Source organism: Empidonax traillii, unplaced genomic scaffold, assembly GCF_003031625.1.
Source record: "Empidonax traillii isolate 1590-97213 ecotype Southwest subspecies unplaced genomic scaffold, ASM303162v1 scaffold13:size3042203, whole genome shotgun sequence".
Taxonomy (NCBI): domain Eukaryota; kingdom Metazoa; phylum Chordata; class Aves; order Passeriformes; family Tyrannidae; genus Empidonax; species Empidonax traillii.
In genome coordinates this window covers 1,556,149-1,572,322 of record NW_020955206.1, presented here as the reverse complement: position 1 = coordinate 1,572,322, position 16,174 = coordinate 1,556,149, and the positions used below count along the sequence as shown (strand labels likewise).

General features: G+C 41.4%; 1 long non-coding RNA gene across 4 annotated transcripts in view; it reads left to right on the top strand.

Moving 5' to 3' along the window:
• The first annotated feature begins 11,642 nt into the window (after nucleotides 1-11,642).
• LOC114060854 overlaps nucleotides 11,643-16,174 on the top strand; it is a 51,333-nt gene continuing 46,801 nt past the window's right edge. For 2 of the 4 annotated variants that reach the window (XR_003571989.1, XR_003571991.1), the window contains exons 1-3: nucleotides 11,643-11,757; nucleotides 12,433-12,514; nucleotides 13,673-13,828. This is a non-coding gene — a long non-coding RNA (uncharacterized LOC114060854). Of the gene's footprint in view, nucleotides 11,758-12,432; nucleotides 12,515-13,034; nucleotides 13,625-13,672; nucleotides 13,836-16,174 lie in introns of those variants that run through there. The other 2 variants (XR_003571985.1, XR_003571988.1) reach the window with 2 other exon arrangements.

The window sequence follows — 16,174 nt, the reverse complement described above, 5'->3', positions numbered from 1 at the left end:
TACTTGATGGAGTTACCACAATGCATCCCAAACCAAACAGGTAAATCAAGAGGTTGTGTTGTTGCACATATGAGCCTGCTATGAGTATTTTAACCCTTGGACAAAACTTGCTGACCTTGGCTTTTGTGCCACAAGTATTTAATCCTTTTATCTCAGACTTCCCCATGTCTCTATCACCTTTCCCAACAGTCTCCCAGGTGGGTAAAAATCACCAGAAGACATTGAAATTTGGTTCTGGAGCAGCTGCAGTAGGTAAAGACAGTGGAAATAGTAGAATATATTTTTTAATGGAAGTTTATTGAGTTTATGATGGGAATTATTTGACCTGGTACCTGCCATAGAAGGAGATACATTAGATGATTCCGGAGATCTCTTGCAGTTCTATGTCCTGCTTTCCTCTCACTGTGGAAGACAAAGAAACAAGAAGCTCACCTGACTTGCTGCTGGTTTTGGTACTCAAGGCACTCACTGAGCCCACACCTACACAGAGAGGGGAACTTTCTAAAACCTTTCTCCTTAAATGGTTCTATTTTCCCTGTCTTGGCCTCACTAGCAGGACACCCTTCCACTAATCCATCGTGCCTGGTCATAGCTTTTCATCCACAGTCCAGGAATCACACTCAGATCACTCTGTAGTAAATGTTTATGGGGACCAAATGTATTCCTGGGTTCACTGGGGAAGGGAGGAAAGAAGGGAGTGAGATGGGACCTCAGTTTTTTATTCCCTACAGCCCATGGTTTGTTTGGGACTGGCCTTGTTGTTACATCTTTCTTCAGATTTAACTCACGGACTTTTAGTTTTTTCCTGTTCTGAAGCAGCTGTTTATATTTTACAGCTTTACTTGAAGCCATGGCAAGAGCTTTGCTCAAAATGTGGGAGTCTGTATCACAGTTTAAGAAACCAACCACCAAGTCCCTGGTGCATCTTGGCAGCTGGGAATGCTCCAGCCCAGCCAGGCTACTGCCAACAAACCAGGATGCCCCTGCCAAACCAGCTCCTGGGAGCACAGTCACCAGTGGTGCAAATGGTAGATGGGAACATCAGATAACCAAGCCAGGAATCTGCTCATGAACCACAGGAGCCTTATCTTCCCCCTGTCCCAGAGAAACCATATAAAAAAATGCTCCGTTTCACACAGCTGTTTTTTTCAGAGCTGGGGCCATGGAGGACACGGATCATCCATTTTAGATCCCACTTCCAGTGAGAGGCCCTGGGAACTAGGCAGGGAGACAACTTTCAAAACCCAAGCTGTGAAGGAGCAAGAACACTCCTACAATGTCCCTTCTAAAAGGGAGCCTCCCTTTTGGGTTTCAATTGCTATCTTTGTCACCACCCTTGGTAACCTCGCCTGCAAAGAGCTGAATGTTATTAGAAAAGAACTGAGTATGGGTGGGAAGACAAGAAAACAAAAGGAAACGGAAGTCCTGGAAATTGATTTTCCATTTGAATCTATTATTTTTTTTTTGGTCTTCTAATTTTTAATAAGACATTGTATAAAGTTTATTGCACTGCTATCTATTTTCTTTTAGGGTGTGTTATCTTTTGTGACTTAGTTTAGACTAAAATAAACCCCAGTTACTAATTAAGGATAGGAATGGAAATCCAAAGATTTGCTTCTCATCAATGCCAAGTGGTAAATCCTTTAATGCTCTGGGATTTTGCTCTATAGCTCTAAATTTCCCATTGGTATTTAGTAATCTGCTGATTGCATTTACTTTAATTCTTTGGTCTTCAGAGTGTTCATGTTGAGACACTCACTTGCAGTAGCTCTGCGTGTTAAGGGCAATGAGTTAAAAGCTGCAGGGTTTTTTTTATTAAATTCCAGCTCTGTTTTTTCGATTGAGTTCCCAACTACTGTGTTATATCATACTAATAAGAGTTGTACTCTGGTTGGACAAATGACAGGGTGTTGCAGTGTCCTGGGGGAGCCATGACGTCATTTCTAATTTGCTTATCTGCACTCCAAAAAATAGAAGGGTGAGTGGTGAGAAACTGAATTGTGTTTTCACTCTAACTCACCTCATCTTGCTATGATGTTATGGGAACTGTGTCACTGAGCAGCTCACACCCACTGCCTACTCCCTGGAGACCTCAGATGCACCTATTTCCACCTATTTTCTCATTCCCAAGGGCTAAGCAGTAGCATTTGTAGAGGAAGGGGACACCTCCTCTTTTAATGCATTCCCCTTAAGGTTTGTCTGCAGGCTGAGAGGCACCAAGGAAACCTTCCAAGCAGTTTTGTGATAAGACTCTCACAACCTACTTGACACTGGGATCAACAAGAATAGAGCTTGGAGAAATTTTTTGGAGCAACATGGATACCTTTGGCTGTGTTTGGACCGCATTAGATCAAATGGGATTTGATTTTTTTTTTTTTTCCCACATCCTCATTCCAGCTGAGACTGGAAAAGGTGTTCTATTCTTGTGGGAGCTGAAACAAGGCTTTCTAAGCTTTGCTGTGGGCGCTTCTCCACTCATGGAATTAGGACAGGAGGCAGGGATTTTAGAATTGGAGAGAGACTGTGGCATTTTCCATTTTATTTGTATCACTCTGAGTAAATAGTTTGCATACAGAGAATCTTGGATAGTTAGGAAATCACTAAATGCTTTTTTAATTTAACCCAAACTTTTAACGTTTTCTGAAATCATGACTGTCTCTTCTCCAAAGGAGATAATCTTGACATTAAGTCTTTATTAACTCTCTAGCACTCAGCCAACTGAGATATTTTATTTTCCCTAGGTGAAGATTTGTCCATTCTGTCTACTTGTTTCGCAATGAGCACTTTAAAAGTGGAAGGGCAACAGCATTTTTTGTGATTTACCTACTTATTGCTCTTATTTCAGAGAATCCCTCAAGCACTAAAAGTTGTACTTGCACTTCCTCACTTCTAACACAAGTGCACATTTAGCACTCCCTGCCTAACCCAGCATCCCATGTGAGCATCTTCCCTCATCACCCAAACAGGATTCACTGATGTTCTTTTAAGCTTAAAATTTGGATTGTTTGACTCTTTCTATCAATTTGGGTTAAGTAGGTTTGAAGAAGAGAATCAAAGCTGTATTTCCTGAGTGATCTGGGAAAATAAAATTACTTCAGTCCAAGGAGCTTTCAGTAACACCAGTGCCATAAGCTGGGCACCTGGAACATCTGCCTTGGCAGTCCAGGGGAGTGAGGACCAAAAGCTCCAGCTCCCTTCAGTGGGAATGACGTAATGGCACGAGGAAGACCTGATTACACCACTGAGATAACCTGTTCCTTTAAAAATAGCAAGGTCAGGGAGGCAATAAAGCTGTCAACATGGCAATCACTGCAGTGCTGGTGTTCCAGCAGCTCACCAGGCTGGAGACCAGGAGGGTGGGAATTCTCAACGAGGATGGCCACATTTGGGTAAACAAACTCGTGGCAATACCCCAGAGCTATTGTCTGCTGAACAGCTCTATTTGTGCCAGTGATATTTCCAGGTTAGCTCCTCCTAGGGCCATAAAAATCCTGGATTTGATTATTTTTGATGTTTCTTTTCTTTTTTTTTTTTTCCCTCTGTTCAATGATAGATGGAGTGCCCATAAAACCTCCCGGCACCTTCCCCGAGCACCGAGCCAGGTGTGGAGCAACTGGTCACAGACCACGCTTCCACCCAGGCCTAGGCTTGGCTCCTGTGTTTCTATTCTCTGGTCACTGGGATGCTTCACTCTTCATTTGCTGTGAGCATCCAGCTGTGGGAATATTTCACACCAAAGTCCAGGCCAAGAATGGAAAACCATCAAATCTGTTCAGCTGAGCAGCCTTGGGAGGTGCTCACGTGGTCCAGGCGGGAGCACAGCCCGATGTTTTCATTGTGTTGAGAGTATATGATTTCAACAAAGGAAGATGTTGTGTAGGGTTCACATCCTGTTGGTGCACCAGATATGTTTCAGCTATTGCTGATTTCCTTTGGATGACATGTCCCTTGGCTGAGTCTCGAGTTTAGCTGTTCTTGGACAATAGGTCACAGTGATGCAGCTGATTTTGGGGGCAACTTCTGGATGTGAGTGTTTTGGGTCAAACTGTGCAGTATTGATAAGGGTTGTAAATCCCAGAATCACTAAGTTTGGGAAAAACTTCCCAGATCATCGAGTCCAATTTGTGACTGATATCAGCCCAGAGCACTGAGTGCCACGCCCAGTCATTCCTTGGACATCTCCAGGGATGGGGACTCCATCACCTCCCTTAGCAGCCCCTTCCAATGCCTGAACACCCTTATAGTGAAGAAATTCCCCCTGATGTCCAACCTGAACCTTCCCTGGCACAGCTTGAGGTCATTTCTTCTTGTCCTGTCACTTGCTACCTGGGAGAGGAGACTGATCCTCCCTGGACTACAACCCCCTGTCAGGGAGTTGTAGAGAGTAATAAAGTCCCCCCTGAGCTTCTCTTTTTCCAGGCTGAGCCTCCCCAGCTGCTCCTCATATGACTCATTCTCTAGACCCTTCACTAGTTTATATGCCAAGCCAATGTCTAGAAATGAAACATTTCTTAGTATATCCAAAATGAAGCATAAACTTGTGCCACTGATACCAAGGCTTGTTCTGCTAAACCAGGTAAGACATTAAGTCTTCGGCAAATTTTGGTGACATTTTTGACTTCTAAGATATTTTTTCAGCTTAAAACACTGAGAAAATGTCCAGGGTTGAGTTCAGAGATGAGAAAGACCAAAAGAGGCATCAGCCTCACGTAACTGAAATCTGGTTGTAGTTAGTGCAGCTGCCACTGCCTTGCACAGCTTTTCCCCTCCTTTGGTGGTGGCTCAGAGCTGCACTCAGAATAGCTCAAGGCACTTATAATCTGAAATTCCTGACAATTACATCCATCTTCTCCCATTCTGTCCAAGGAATCCATTTGGAAATGAAGCTTTAAATCCAAACTTCTTGTTTTCATGCTGTTAAAAAGGGTTAGAGATGGGATACGATTCTGAGCGACTGGATGGGATAGAGTTGTGGTTGACCAGAAAATTTAGTTGCAACTCAAACAAAACATTTTTAAGTTTTTTAAGTGCATTTGTTACTTTGCATATTTTGGTGTGTCATCACATTTACTGATTTTGATGGGGACCAAAACCAGAAATATTGTGAGAGGCTATTTCCATTGACTGGTTTTGTTCTGTACTGGAGGGAGAAAACCTGTTCTTGTAGGATTTAGAGCTAAAAAAAAAAAAAAAAAAAAAATCAGAAAAAAAGCCTTTTGTGAGTGTTTTTCTAAATGGAATGATTAATCTGAACTTGCCTCTCACCAGGTCCTAATTACTTGTTCGTGTTACAGCTAATTACATTAATTCTCCACAGGTGAGGCAGAGTTCTAAGGCAATGAAGGAATTTAAACAGAGTGATATTTCAGGTTTTGGTTCTATTTACAGACTGTGGTATGTCCATTTGAAGGAAAGCCAGAATCTGAAACTGAAACGCTAGTGTTTTCTTCTTGGCTAAAATTGGAAACTTTTGAGACAAGATTCCAATGTTTGAAGGTGTTCATAGCAAGGTTTTGGTCCTTTCCCATCAAGTTTTCAGTGCTGATGTAGAAAACATTAAACCCAATGTTGGCTGCCTTCTTCTTCCATTGAACTCAACAGGGATTTTATTCTTTGATTTCAGGCATAGCACAATCAGGCCAATGTTTAACACTTCTGGCTGTTCAAAAGACACCCTGGTCCAGATCACCTGCTCTGGATCTGCAGGCTGTGCTTCACAGGTGTCACCAGCCCTTCTTGAGTCACCACTGAAGCGCAGTTTTGACTGGAAACAGGAATTTCTCTCCTGATTGGACAAACTAACACTGATGACCTGAAACGCTGCTGATGTTTGTTGCTTCTTGGGACCAACGCTGTTGGGGAGGAAGTTGAAAGCTGTTAATTTTTGTGATGATAACAAAAGTCTTTTAATGAAGGGACTTTGGAGGGTTTGGCCTCCAACTCCTTTGCCTCAGGGAGCGGGTGTGAAGTGAAGCAGCTCATCCTCCCTGGGTTTGCCATCCTATCTGCAAGGGCGTGAGAAGAACAGTGTTTGTGCCTCTGCCAAGCTGTTCCCTGCTGGCCTTTGAGAAACCAAGTTGCAAAAAGCTCCTTCCTGCAGAGTGTTGCAAGGACTGTCTTGAATTTGGCTTCAGAAATTAGTTTAACTCTTTTTTTTTTTTTTTTTTTTTTTTTTAATCTAGTTGCTTCACACTATAAAAAAAAGATAAATATATGATTTATGCGGATCTGTTGAGTGGGGCAGAGGACCTACATTACCTACAGTGATGGTGATGGGGGTGGTAATTACTATGTGCTAGAGCAACAAGTCAGCGTTATTTTAAATCCATTCCTTCATCCAATGCAACAGTAATATCTTTTGGACAAAGGATTTTGGAAAAGTTGAAATGTTTGCTTTACAAAACAGACATAAAATTTCTCCTTCAAGGTGCTAAATTTGCACTGAGCTAGTCCAAAACACGACTGCATCTGGCTGTGTCTCGTGTCTGCTACTAAAAAAATGTCCTAAATTCCAGACAACCTCTGGGGCTTTGAAATAAAACTCATTAATCCTGCATTTGAATTTAATATTTGAAATTTTATCCTAATCTTTTTTTCTTCCACATGAATTAACTTTAGAATACTTGGAAAAGAGCACAAGGGTGGTTTTTTTTCCTTGGTGTTTTTTTTTTTTTTTTTTTAGAGAGAAAGAGAGAGGGAGAACATTCTTAACAAAGGGTATAAAATTAAACTAGATTTGACCTCTGCCTTTAGCAGATTTTCCACCTGGTCTGTGCAGGAAATCAACTTCTATGTAGCAGCTCTTTCATAAGGAATAACATACATGAGTCTGTAAGTGACAGTTTTTCTTGGGTGGACAACAATGTTAGTTACTTTTTATGATTAATTGATAAATGTTTTGATATGGTGCCTGGGCTCTGAGTCAAAAATCACTCTAGTTAGATGATCCAACACTTGGGAAGCTGAGCCAATTACAGCTCAGGCACAGTGAAAACAATTCTAAAATATTTGAGCCTAAAAATGTGCATAGTTGTTAAGGAATCTTACACGTGGGTGTATGGTGGTATCCTGAATTACAACTACTTGGTGGGCCAATTTCTTGAGGAATGCAGGGAAGTGCAGGGATTGGAGACCCTTGCATCTATATTTCAAAAGACTTGGGAAAACAGAAGAACCACATGGACTCTTGTGGCTGGGCACGTGCTGAGGAAAACCAGACCGTGGGCCAAAATGTGCTTTTAGTCTCTTGGGTTCCACAAATCCCTTTGCTTTTTTGGGAAGGTTTTAAGTTTCGAGTCTCCTTCCCTTGACTCCTAACCTCCTGTGTGCTTGCTCTTTTCTCTTTTTTTTTTAGGCTCCAGAACTTACTTTCTATACCAGCATGTCCATCTACTGCAGGAGGCTCTTTGACATCACCAGGGCCCTCAACCCCTTAAGGGCTTAGATCTGGAATCCACTCAAGACGTTTGCATAGACTTAGATTTAGATACTACTCCATCTTCTTCTGACCCTTAACAGACTGTTGTGTCTAAAGAAGACAGTGAGGAGAGCTGAAGAATGTGTTTGCAAATGGAACATCTTTCCCATCCTTGTTTTGCAGTGAAGATCCATAAAGAGGATCTTCTTCACTGGAAAGAACATTTTCCTTCCAGTCTGTTATGTGCTTAAAAATGCAACATTTCCAGCAATTTTCCCATTTCAGGCTCCATTTGAATGGCATGATACCCCCTTCCCACTCTCCCTCTGTCCCTGACACTCTGTTTGGATCCTGGCTGCTGGATCTGAACACACTCCTGCTTTTACTTTATTTAACACTGGAGGATTTCATCGTTGTTGATGCAAAAGGAAAATTTCTAGTGGCACACTGTAAGCTTTACTGCTCGTGACTTCTTAATCATGCAGATTTTATTTCATGTTAAGCTAGCAACTGAACTCTTCTAATAAACAGAGTAAAAATCTAATTAGGCTACTGGAGGGGAATAGAAGAATTTATCCTCCTCCAGACACACAGACATTAGGAATTCTCCCTCAAACATACACACAGGCTTCCTGGCAGCTGCCTCACTCAAAGAGTGGCTAATGATCATAGTAATTTGCACTTAGCTGATACTGCAACATGTCCCTCACACATGGAAAATATACTTCTTTCATGAGATCATACAGGGCAGCATGGCCTCGTGGATTCTGCACAGAGAAAAAAGAAATCCCAATTCCTAATCCCATGGCTCACACTACTTGCTGTGTGGTCTCTTGCTCTCAGTTCCTCCATCTCTCTTATCCGGCTCATTCATGGGATTGTGGTGATTACTCAGGCGTTTGTCTGTAATATGTTTCAAAAGCAGAGACACAATTAAAGTGCTGGAGCTGTGCTGTGATTAGAGACTCAACAGCACCTCCAAAACACATGCAGAGAAGATTGACATCCGAGATGAATTTGGCTGATTTTTTTGTCTTCATTGGGCTTGTAATAGCTTCAAGTACTGCTGGTAAGAAAGAGCTCCGAAACCATCTGGCCTTGGGGGAAGGTGACCTCATGTGAGGGGGTCCATCTTCCCACACAGAGGCCATACAGCCAAACTACACCCAGCATGCCAGGGACATCTCCATGCACACAATCTTTCCTGGTCATGGTCAATCCAAAGAGGTGATGTTCCCCAGGGAGGTGGTGGAGCCACCATCCCTGGAAGTATTCAAAAAATGAGTAGATGTGGCACTCTGTGATATGGTTTAGTGGACATGGTGCTATTGGGTCAAGGCTGGATTTTATGATCTTGGAGGTCTTTTCCAAGCTTAATTAGTCTATGATTTTATGACACCATCTCAAGTTTTTTACCCCTTACAGCCAAGAGCAGCTGATCCAGCCAATGGGTTCAGTCTTGGCCTCTGCTGATTTGGACTGGGATTGATGGATCGTGCAAGTGGCAGGGAGTCCTCCAGCAAATTTCCTAATTGTTCCCTGCAAAGGACAACCCAGATGTCCCACAGCAGCTCCAGCTTGACACTGGGAACCAGAATGTCCAGAATTGGCTGTGCAAGTGTGAATACCATGGAGGCTCCAGGTAACCCAAGGCAACCCTGCCTGGGAATCGGTGCTTGAGGATTTCTCCCTGTGCTCGAATGTTTTCATTCAGCAGTGGGGGTTTTTTTTCAGCTGTAATGAAAACAAGAGCTGTAATCTCCTTTTCCAAGACTGTTTAGCTCTTTCTATGTTGCTTGTCAGGGTTGTTCCTATAAAATGATCAATCATTTCTTTGGTTTGAATGAAATGTAGGGAGACAATGTAGGAGTAAATGTTAAAATAAGGTCAGAATAAAAGCTGAGGTTGTTTATAAGCTAACACAATCACAGAATTATAGAGTCACAGGTGGTTTGGGTTGGGAGGGACCGTAAAGATTGTGTCATTCCGCTCCCCCTGCCATGGGCAGGGACACCTTCCACTAGACCAGTTTGCTCAGAGTCCCATCCAACCTGACCTTGAAAACTTCTAGGAATGGGGCATCCACAGGTTCTCTGGGCAATAAAATAGGGCCTAACCCAGCCTCTGGAAACCTCAGGAAACATCTTTCTGCTGACCACAATAGGGCAGGGTGCCAACAGCTCTGGTTCCTGAAGACATAACTGTTCCAGGAGGGATTCAGGTCCCACTGAGAACAGGTTTGTTCAGGGAAGGGTGTAGCCCCAGGAGAGGGAGGAGAAGACCTGCCTCCTCCTATTTCAGTCTTTTGAAAACCGTCACCAGAAAAGAAACCAAAATACAAAAAAATTACGAAAAACAGTGACCCTGCAGTGGGCTGAAGCTGATGATCCCTTTTATAATACAATGAGTTTTTGTGAAATGGAGTCACTGGCCTGAAACCTGGAGGCATCGCTTAGTTTTAACTTCTACTTTATGCGGGCAAAACTCCAGCTGATGTGAGAGAGTACTGGGTCATATTAGGATTTGGCCCACAAGGGCGGAGGAGAGCCAAGCTCAGAATGTCACATAAACATATTAACTAGAGACTTGGCTTTCTCCAAGATCCCAGGCATGGAATAGGGCCGTGATTTAGTCTTCTGTGAGGCATATAAGGAGGTTAAATTTGTCCTGAGTAAAGCATTAAGAGAACAGGATCCAAACATCTGCACAACCATCTGTATCATCTCTTCTTCCTCCTCGAGATGTCTGGAATATAGTTTGGTTTGTGTGACAGGTAGAATCCGAGCTAAAAGCTGCTTAACCTGTTCTGTGTGGGTGAAAAATAATTTAAAAATCAAACCCTAGGTTGTTCATGCTGAAGTCGAAAGCGTGTTCTCCCTGGTGCTGAGGTATGAAGGGGGCATACTGTTCATTTAAACGACACTCTATAGTTTCTGCAGCAGCAAAGTATTTTTGAAAGTTTACAGCTGTACTAGAAATTCCCTGGAGCTTATCCTTCAGTTTTCTGCCAGTCAAAAAGCTGAAGGCACTCTGGTTTGGGCTCCAAAAGTGACATTTTAGTGTTACACATCTTAAATGTGGAGCGGTTTCGCGAGAGCATCCTGACAGGTTTTGAACTCCCAAGAAATTGTTTTCTGGTGCCAAGCTACACAGTCTGGGAAAGGCTGCACGCCACACTCACTCCCTGCAGCTCTGCCAGAACCCAAAATATAGAGTAAAACAAAAAAACAAAAAAACAAAAAAACAGAATAAGAAATATGGCTCAGGACTTTGGTCTGTGGGTGCGTTTCAAATAGGAGCTTTCTCTAACATTTAATGCATTAAGTGCTCTCAGAGCCATTAGGAGTTGGTACAAGGGGAGGTCCATGTACAAGTATATCATGTAGTGACACCATGGAGAAAGGGGGAGACAGGGCAGGAAAGAGATTCGACCAAAAAACATCTACAGTGTGGAGGAAATGGTGAAACTTGGGCCAATCCACTGTAAGCCCATTAACTTTATAAATTTAAAAGTGACTTTGCAGTGGTTTCTGAAAGGGAAAACATGGGCATCTGAGAAGGTGTGGATGCTAAAGCATTGATGTGGGACCCATATTTCAGGGAACAAGAATACATCAGTGTGCCATGACTGTCTCCACAAAATGGTCTAAAGGAGGAGACTGAAGGAAGTTTAAAATTATTGGTTAAAAAAAAAAAAGAGAATGGTTATGAGATGGAAAAAAATACATTTGGCTTCTTGGTATTATTTTATTTAAGTAGAACAGAGAAAAGCTAGGAGAGAAACAGGTAGCATCTTATGACCTTTAATTGAATGATAAGAACAGATCATCATTTAATTAAGATCTTGGATGAATCAATTGGCAATAACTAATTTTAGCTGGTTAGAGCAGGAGCTGCACTGCCATAGGCAGATTTATCCCCAGGAGTATCACTGAAATGTGATTGTTTATATCAGTTGGGGTTGGAAGAGCTCTCCAACAGGGAATAGCTCAGATGTGGTTCTTATATCTCCCCTGAAGTGCCCTGCACTGGCCAGGTCAGAGCCAGGACACCAGGTGAGAGGATCTCAAAGCTCAGCCCCTCCTGATGTCCTTGCTCACAGGAGGCTTCATGTTTTAGAACACTCTGTCATGGACTCGATGACTTTGGCCCAGTACCGTCTGTTTATTGTTAATGAAAGTCAATAGAAGTGTGGAAAAGTACAAAATGTCAGCCTATGACCTTGTGAAATCCGTGGCAGGAGAGAGAAAAGAAAGACAACCCACCCTTTGGTACAGGCTTTGTGCCTCCTGCTGTGTTGGGATCCAGAAGGAGAAACCTTTCCTCAGGACTGGGGCTCAGTAAGTCAAGAATTTTGTCTCTCTTTATTTTCATTACAGTTAGTTAAATCCTTGGGCTCCTGTTAACACTGAGCTCCAAGTTGATTTTTTGTTAAAATGCTGAAGCCTAATTTTCTTTTAACAATTTTCTGTTTGAGGCCAACATCAAATTAGTGTGTTTTCCACTGGCAGACCCCAGTAATTTGGTAGGCAGGAGGCTCACACATACTTAAGTTATTCAATACATTTTGTTATACTCTGTACAAAAACCCAGTCAGAAAAGCCTGATTTATGATATTCCTCAGGTTTCCTGTTACTTTAAACCACTAACATCCTATGGCCAAGCCCTTCATAGGCAGCCAGCACATCTGGCCCAGAGTGGTTCTGTCACCTATGGCCAAAATGCCATATTTATAATCAAGTCATCATAGAAAAGAAAGAATTGATTATGATGAAAAAAAAATAATAAAAAAAAGAAAATATATAAAAAAGGCAAATTTATCAGTGGACATTTAAAAATATTATTGGGTGGGGTTTTTTCCCAAACATACATCCCAGACAAAGGGGAGCCTGTAGCACACCGAGCAGAATATTAGATATGTCCAATCAACTCCTCTGGCTTAATTATAAATTCATGAAAGCTCTGATTTTCCCATTTCACACATTTTTAATGTCTATTTTGTGCTTCATTAATAGAGACAATCCACTCCAGGCTGAAGCCAGAGCTCCACAGTCTATGTGAAATCCCACCTGCAATTCTGCAACTGCTTGTAAAGAAGTGAGTCTGCTCCTCACAAAGTATTTTTTAGCTGGTCTCCTCAGGGATTTAAGGCTTATATAGTCATTCTGTCTGTGTTGTATCTGTGTATCCATCTGTCAAATCTGATCAATGAGCCAAAGTCTCCCTAAATATTAACTTCCTACATTTCATAAAATACGTAGAGGCAGAAATTTGACTTATTGTCCTCCTTTAACGGAAAGCTGGAGTGTATGTCCATGCTGTAAAAATCATACACAAATCCACAGGGCATGAAATTAGGCTCACAGCACAAATCCTTAATTTTCCTCATAAAACTGTATGATTAAAAACTAACTTTATAAAAAAGGAGAGTGTAAAGACCTGCAAAAGTCAGGCTGGTACAGGCGGAAGTCAGGCAGTGGTTTGGGGGTACCGGTACATATAAACTAGCATGAGCATGGATTTAACTGTGTGTACTCCTGAAGGGCACAGACAGAGCTGGCTGTAGGTTTTTTGCTCTGGAAGGTGCATTTCACAGAGATTCATTTTGTTTTCTGAGGGAGTTGTAAAAGAAACCTGTGGATGATAACGAACAGATTCTCCGCTGTGTCGAACCCTGGAGCGCTGCTATGGAAACGTGAAGAGCTACAGAGGTTCAATCTCTTTGAAAATCTGATCACTGAATTTTCTGGTCAGCTTCCTCTGCCAAAGGAATATGAAATTTTCCAAGTCTGTGCCAAAGTGCTCATGAACTGTTTCTCAAGCAGATTGGGATTATGTAACCAATAACAGTGGAACACTCCTTCACTTCCTAAATTACGTCTGGCTGAGATGAATTTTTACATGGAGAACACAACAAAAATGTGAAATACTATGTTTGTGCTAAACTGCAGTTATGGCATATAAAAATCTCTATGGTAACATGGCATAACCTAAAGCAACTGTGTGTTCACACAAGAGAGATCCAACACCTTTGCCATTTTGTCCTTTATTATTCCTCACGGACAAACTACTTTAAAGACTGAGGCAACTTCTCCATTCTCCAACCAAGGGTGCAACCCAGATTATATCAGCTGTAATCCCTTGCAAAGTAGTTATCAGTTAATTTCCTGCATAATTTCTCCAGAAACACATGGGAAGTGTAACATGGTTGTTGCACAGTCATATTGAAAGTTACCCTTGTTTTTTTGTTGGTAGAAGATTCGCTCTTAATGGAGAAGAGTAAAACTGATGAGGCCACGTTGTCCAGGCTCCAGAGCTACTGAAGTGAAAGGAAAAACTGGGAGAGAAACTCAACCCTGCAGTCAGACATGAATAACAGGAGCACAGCAGTGACCACTTGAACATATCAGGGTAAGAGGAACTTGACTTCAGGGTCTAAAGAGAGTCTTATCAGCAGTGAGGAGATAGAGGAGGATTAATGGTGTTTGAATACTTCCTGGCAATGACCTTTCTGCAGCCATTCCTTTGCTTTCAAGAGGGCTTTGGTTGCCCAAGAATAGCAGGGTTTGTTGTTTAGTTAACTGTGATTTTCCTTCTTCCTTTTATCTGAGGATTTGAAAAAAATCCGAGCTAATGGCAGACCTTGGATTGTCCATAAGGAGCAGGTACAGACTGGGCACAAAGAAGCAGTGACTGTGCAAGATTTCTAGAATTAAATCAGGTTATTATGCCATTGATTTCCTGACATTACATCAATTAATCTGGCCCTTAGTGTTCATGAAATGCTTTCAGGAATCAAGGTTGTAAATCAGCATTAATTTGAATGATATTATTTATTTCAGGATTCCCTTGCTTTGTCTTCATAATCATATCTATGTAAAAGTGTGTGAAATTAAGGAACATGAAAGGAATTTCAGAAAATATTGTGTGTAATAAAGATTTCTGACTAGAAAGTGTGCATCCCCCAAGGCCATCATATGGCAGAGCAAATGTCAGCATAAGCTTCATCCTAAAGACATTGTAGTGAGGTGGAATTTGATCTCTTCTCCCAAATAACCTGTGGAAACAGCCTAAAGTTGTGCCAGGGTAGGTATAGATTGGATATTAGGGAAAATTTCTTCACTGAAAGGTTTATAAAGCATTGGAACAGGCTGTCCAGGGCAGTGCTTTGGTCACCATCCCTGGAGGGATTTATGACATGTAGATGTGGCACCTGGGGACATGGCCTTGCCAGTGCTGAGTTAATGGTTGGACTCAATGACCTTATAGGTCTTTTCCAATCTAAATTATTCCATGATTCTAAATTTTCAATTTTCCCTGCTTTTCTGACTTCACTGTAGATTTTTCTGGTATTGTTTTATTTCTTTCCTTTTTACTTTCAGTAACACTACTACTAATAAAAAAAAAATTAAAAATAAAATAAAATAAACCCACAGAAATGAAAAATCTTCATTGTAAATATTTGAAAAACTCTCCACTGGAAAAAAAATTTCCTGTAATAGATGGATAGTCATGTAAACACACCTCTGTCTGGCACAACAAAACCAGCCTGGATTCACCGAGATGACTTCAGATGGCATCGTGGGGAGGCAGGAGGAGTTTTGCAGGGGATTAATACACCAGGGTTGAACTCCTAGGGATTAGAGTTCCAGTTTGGGTTTGTTTGGGAGGGAAAATAAGTATAATAATAGTGAGTCTCATTAGCACTCTTTACAAAAATCAGCCACACAATTTAGAACATTGGCAGCCCCTTGGTAGATAAACCCTGGACTAGAATAACAACGTTTACTGCAAGTTAGACTTGAGGTGCACTGGAAGGGAGGGAAGTTTGCACAAAGCCTGGCTGTAATGAGGTCAGTGTGAACAGTTTCTTTACTTTCACTTGCTCTAAATTCCCTCAGATATTTGCAAACATAATGGTTTTAAAATCTTCTTAAAAAAAAATGAGGAGGGCGTACAAGAGACACAGACAGGTTTGAATTATAAAATGTATAACAAACTCCATTCTCAACAAGTTTTATTGCTGCTCAACTAAATCCCTCAAGTCTATCTTTAAATTAGCTGAATTAGTAATCATGTAAAAGTAGTCAGAGTATTTCTATCTAGATACTTCTTTGTCTGAAATACAGGAACTTTGCCTTGTGGTTGAATCATTCCAAATAGCCTTTTACAAAGGACTAGTAAATCAAGGAGTTCATATTGCTTGGGAGAATATATGAACATAAGATCACAATATTTTCACAATTTTTTTTTTCAATATCACATTATTTTTTTCCCAAGTAAACAACTTCAACATTTGAACTCGGTAAACTGGATTTCACAAGCATTTTGCAATAGAGTTTGCTGCACACTGCATCTGAACAACTCAGGGGGGAAGTGTATGGATATAGGTATCCCCCCGCCCCTCCTTCCCAAGGGAGTCTCAAATGAGCCAAATATTCAGCTGATGTAAATCAGTGTTGTTCCAGATCCTTTTGGACATGATATAGTGCATTAAATCAACAGTCAGCCTTCTCCAACCAACTCCATCCCTGGTTGAAGCCGTAATTAAAGCTTGTGTTGCTCAGGAGTTCGTACCCGGCGGCCTCAGAGGATTAATTAGGGCTGATATTTATTTCTTTTGATACAAAACCCAGATGTGTGCAGTTAAGCCAAAAACCATAGGGAGAGCCATCCTGTGTTTTTTTTTTTTTTTTTTTTTTTTTTTTTTTTTTTTTTTTTTTTTAAGAGGACAGAATAAAAGCAGCTTTGCCCACC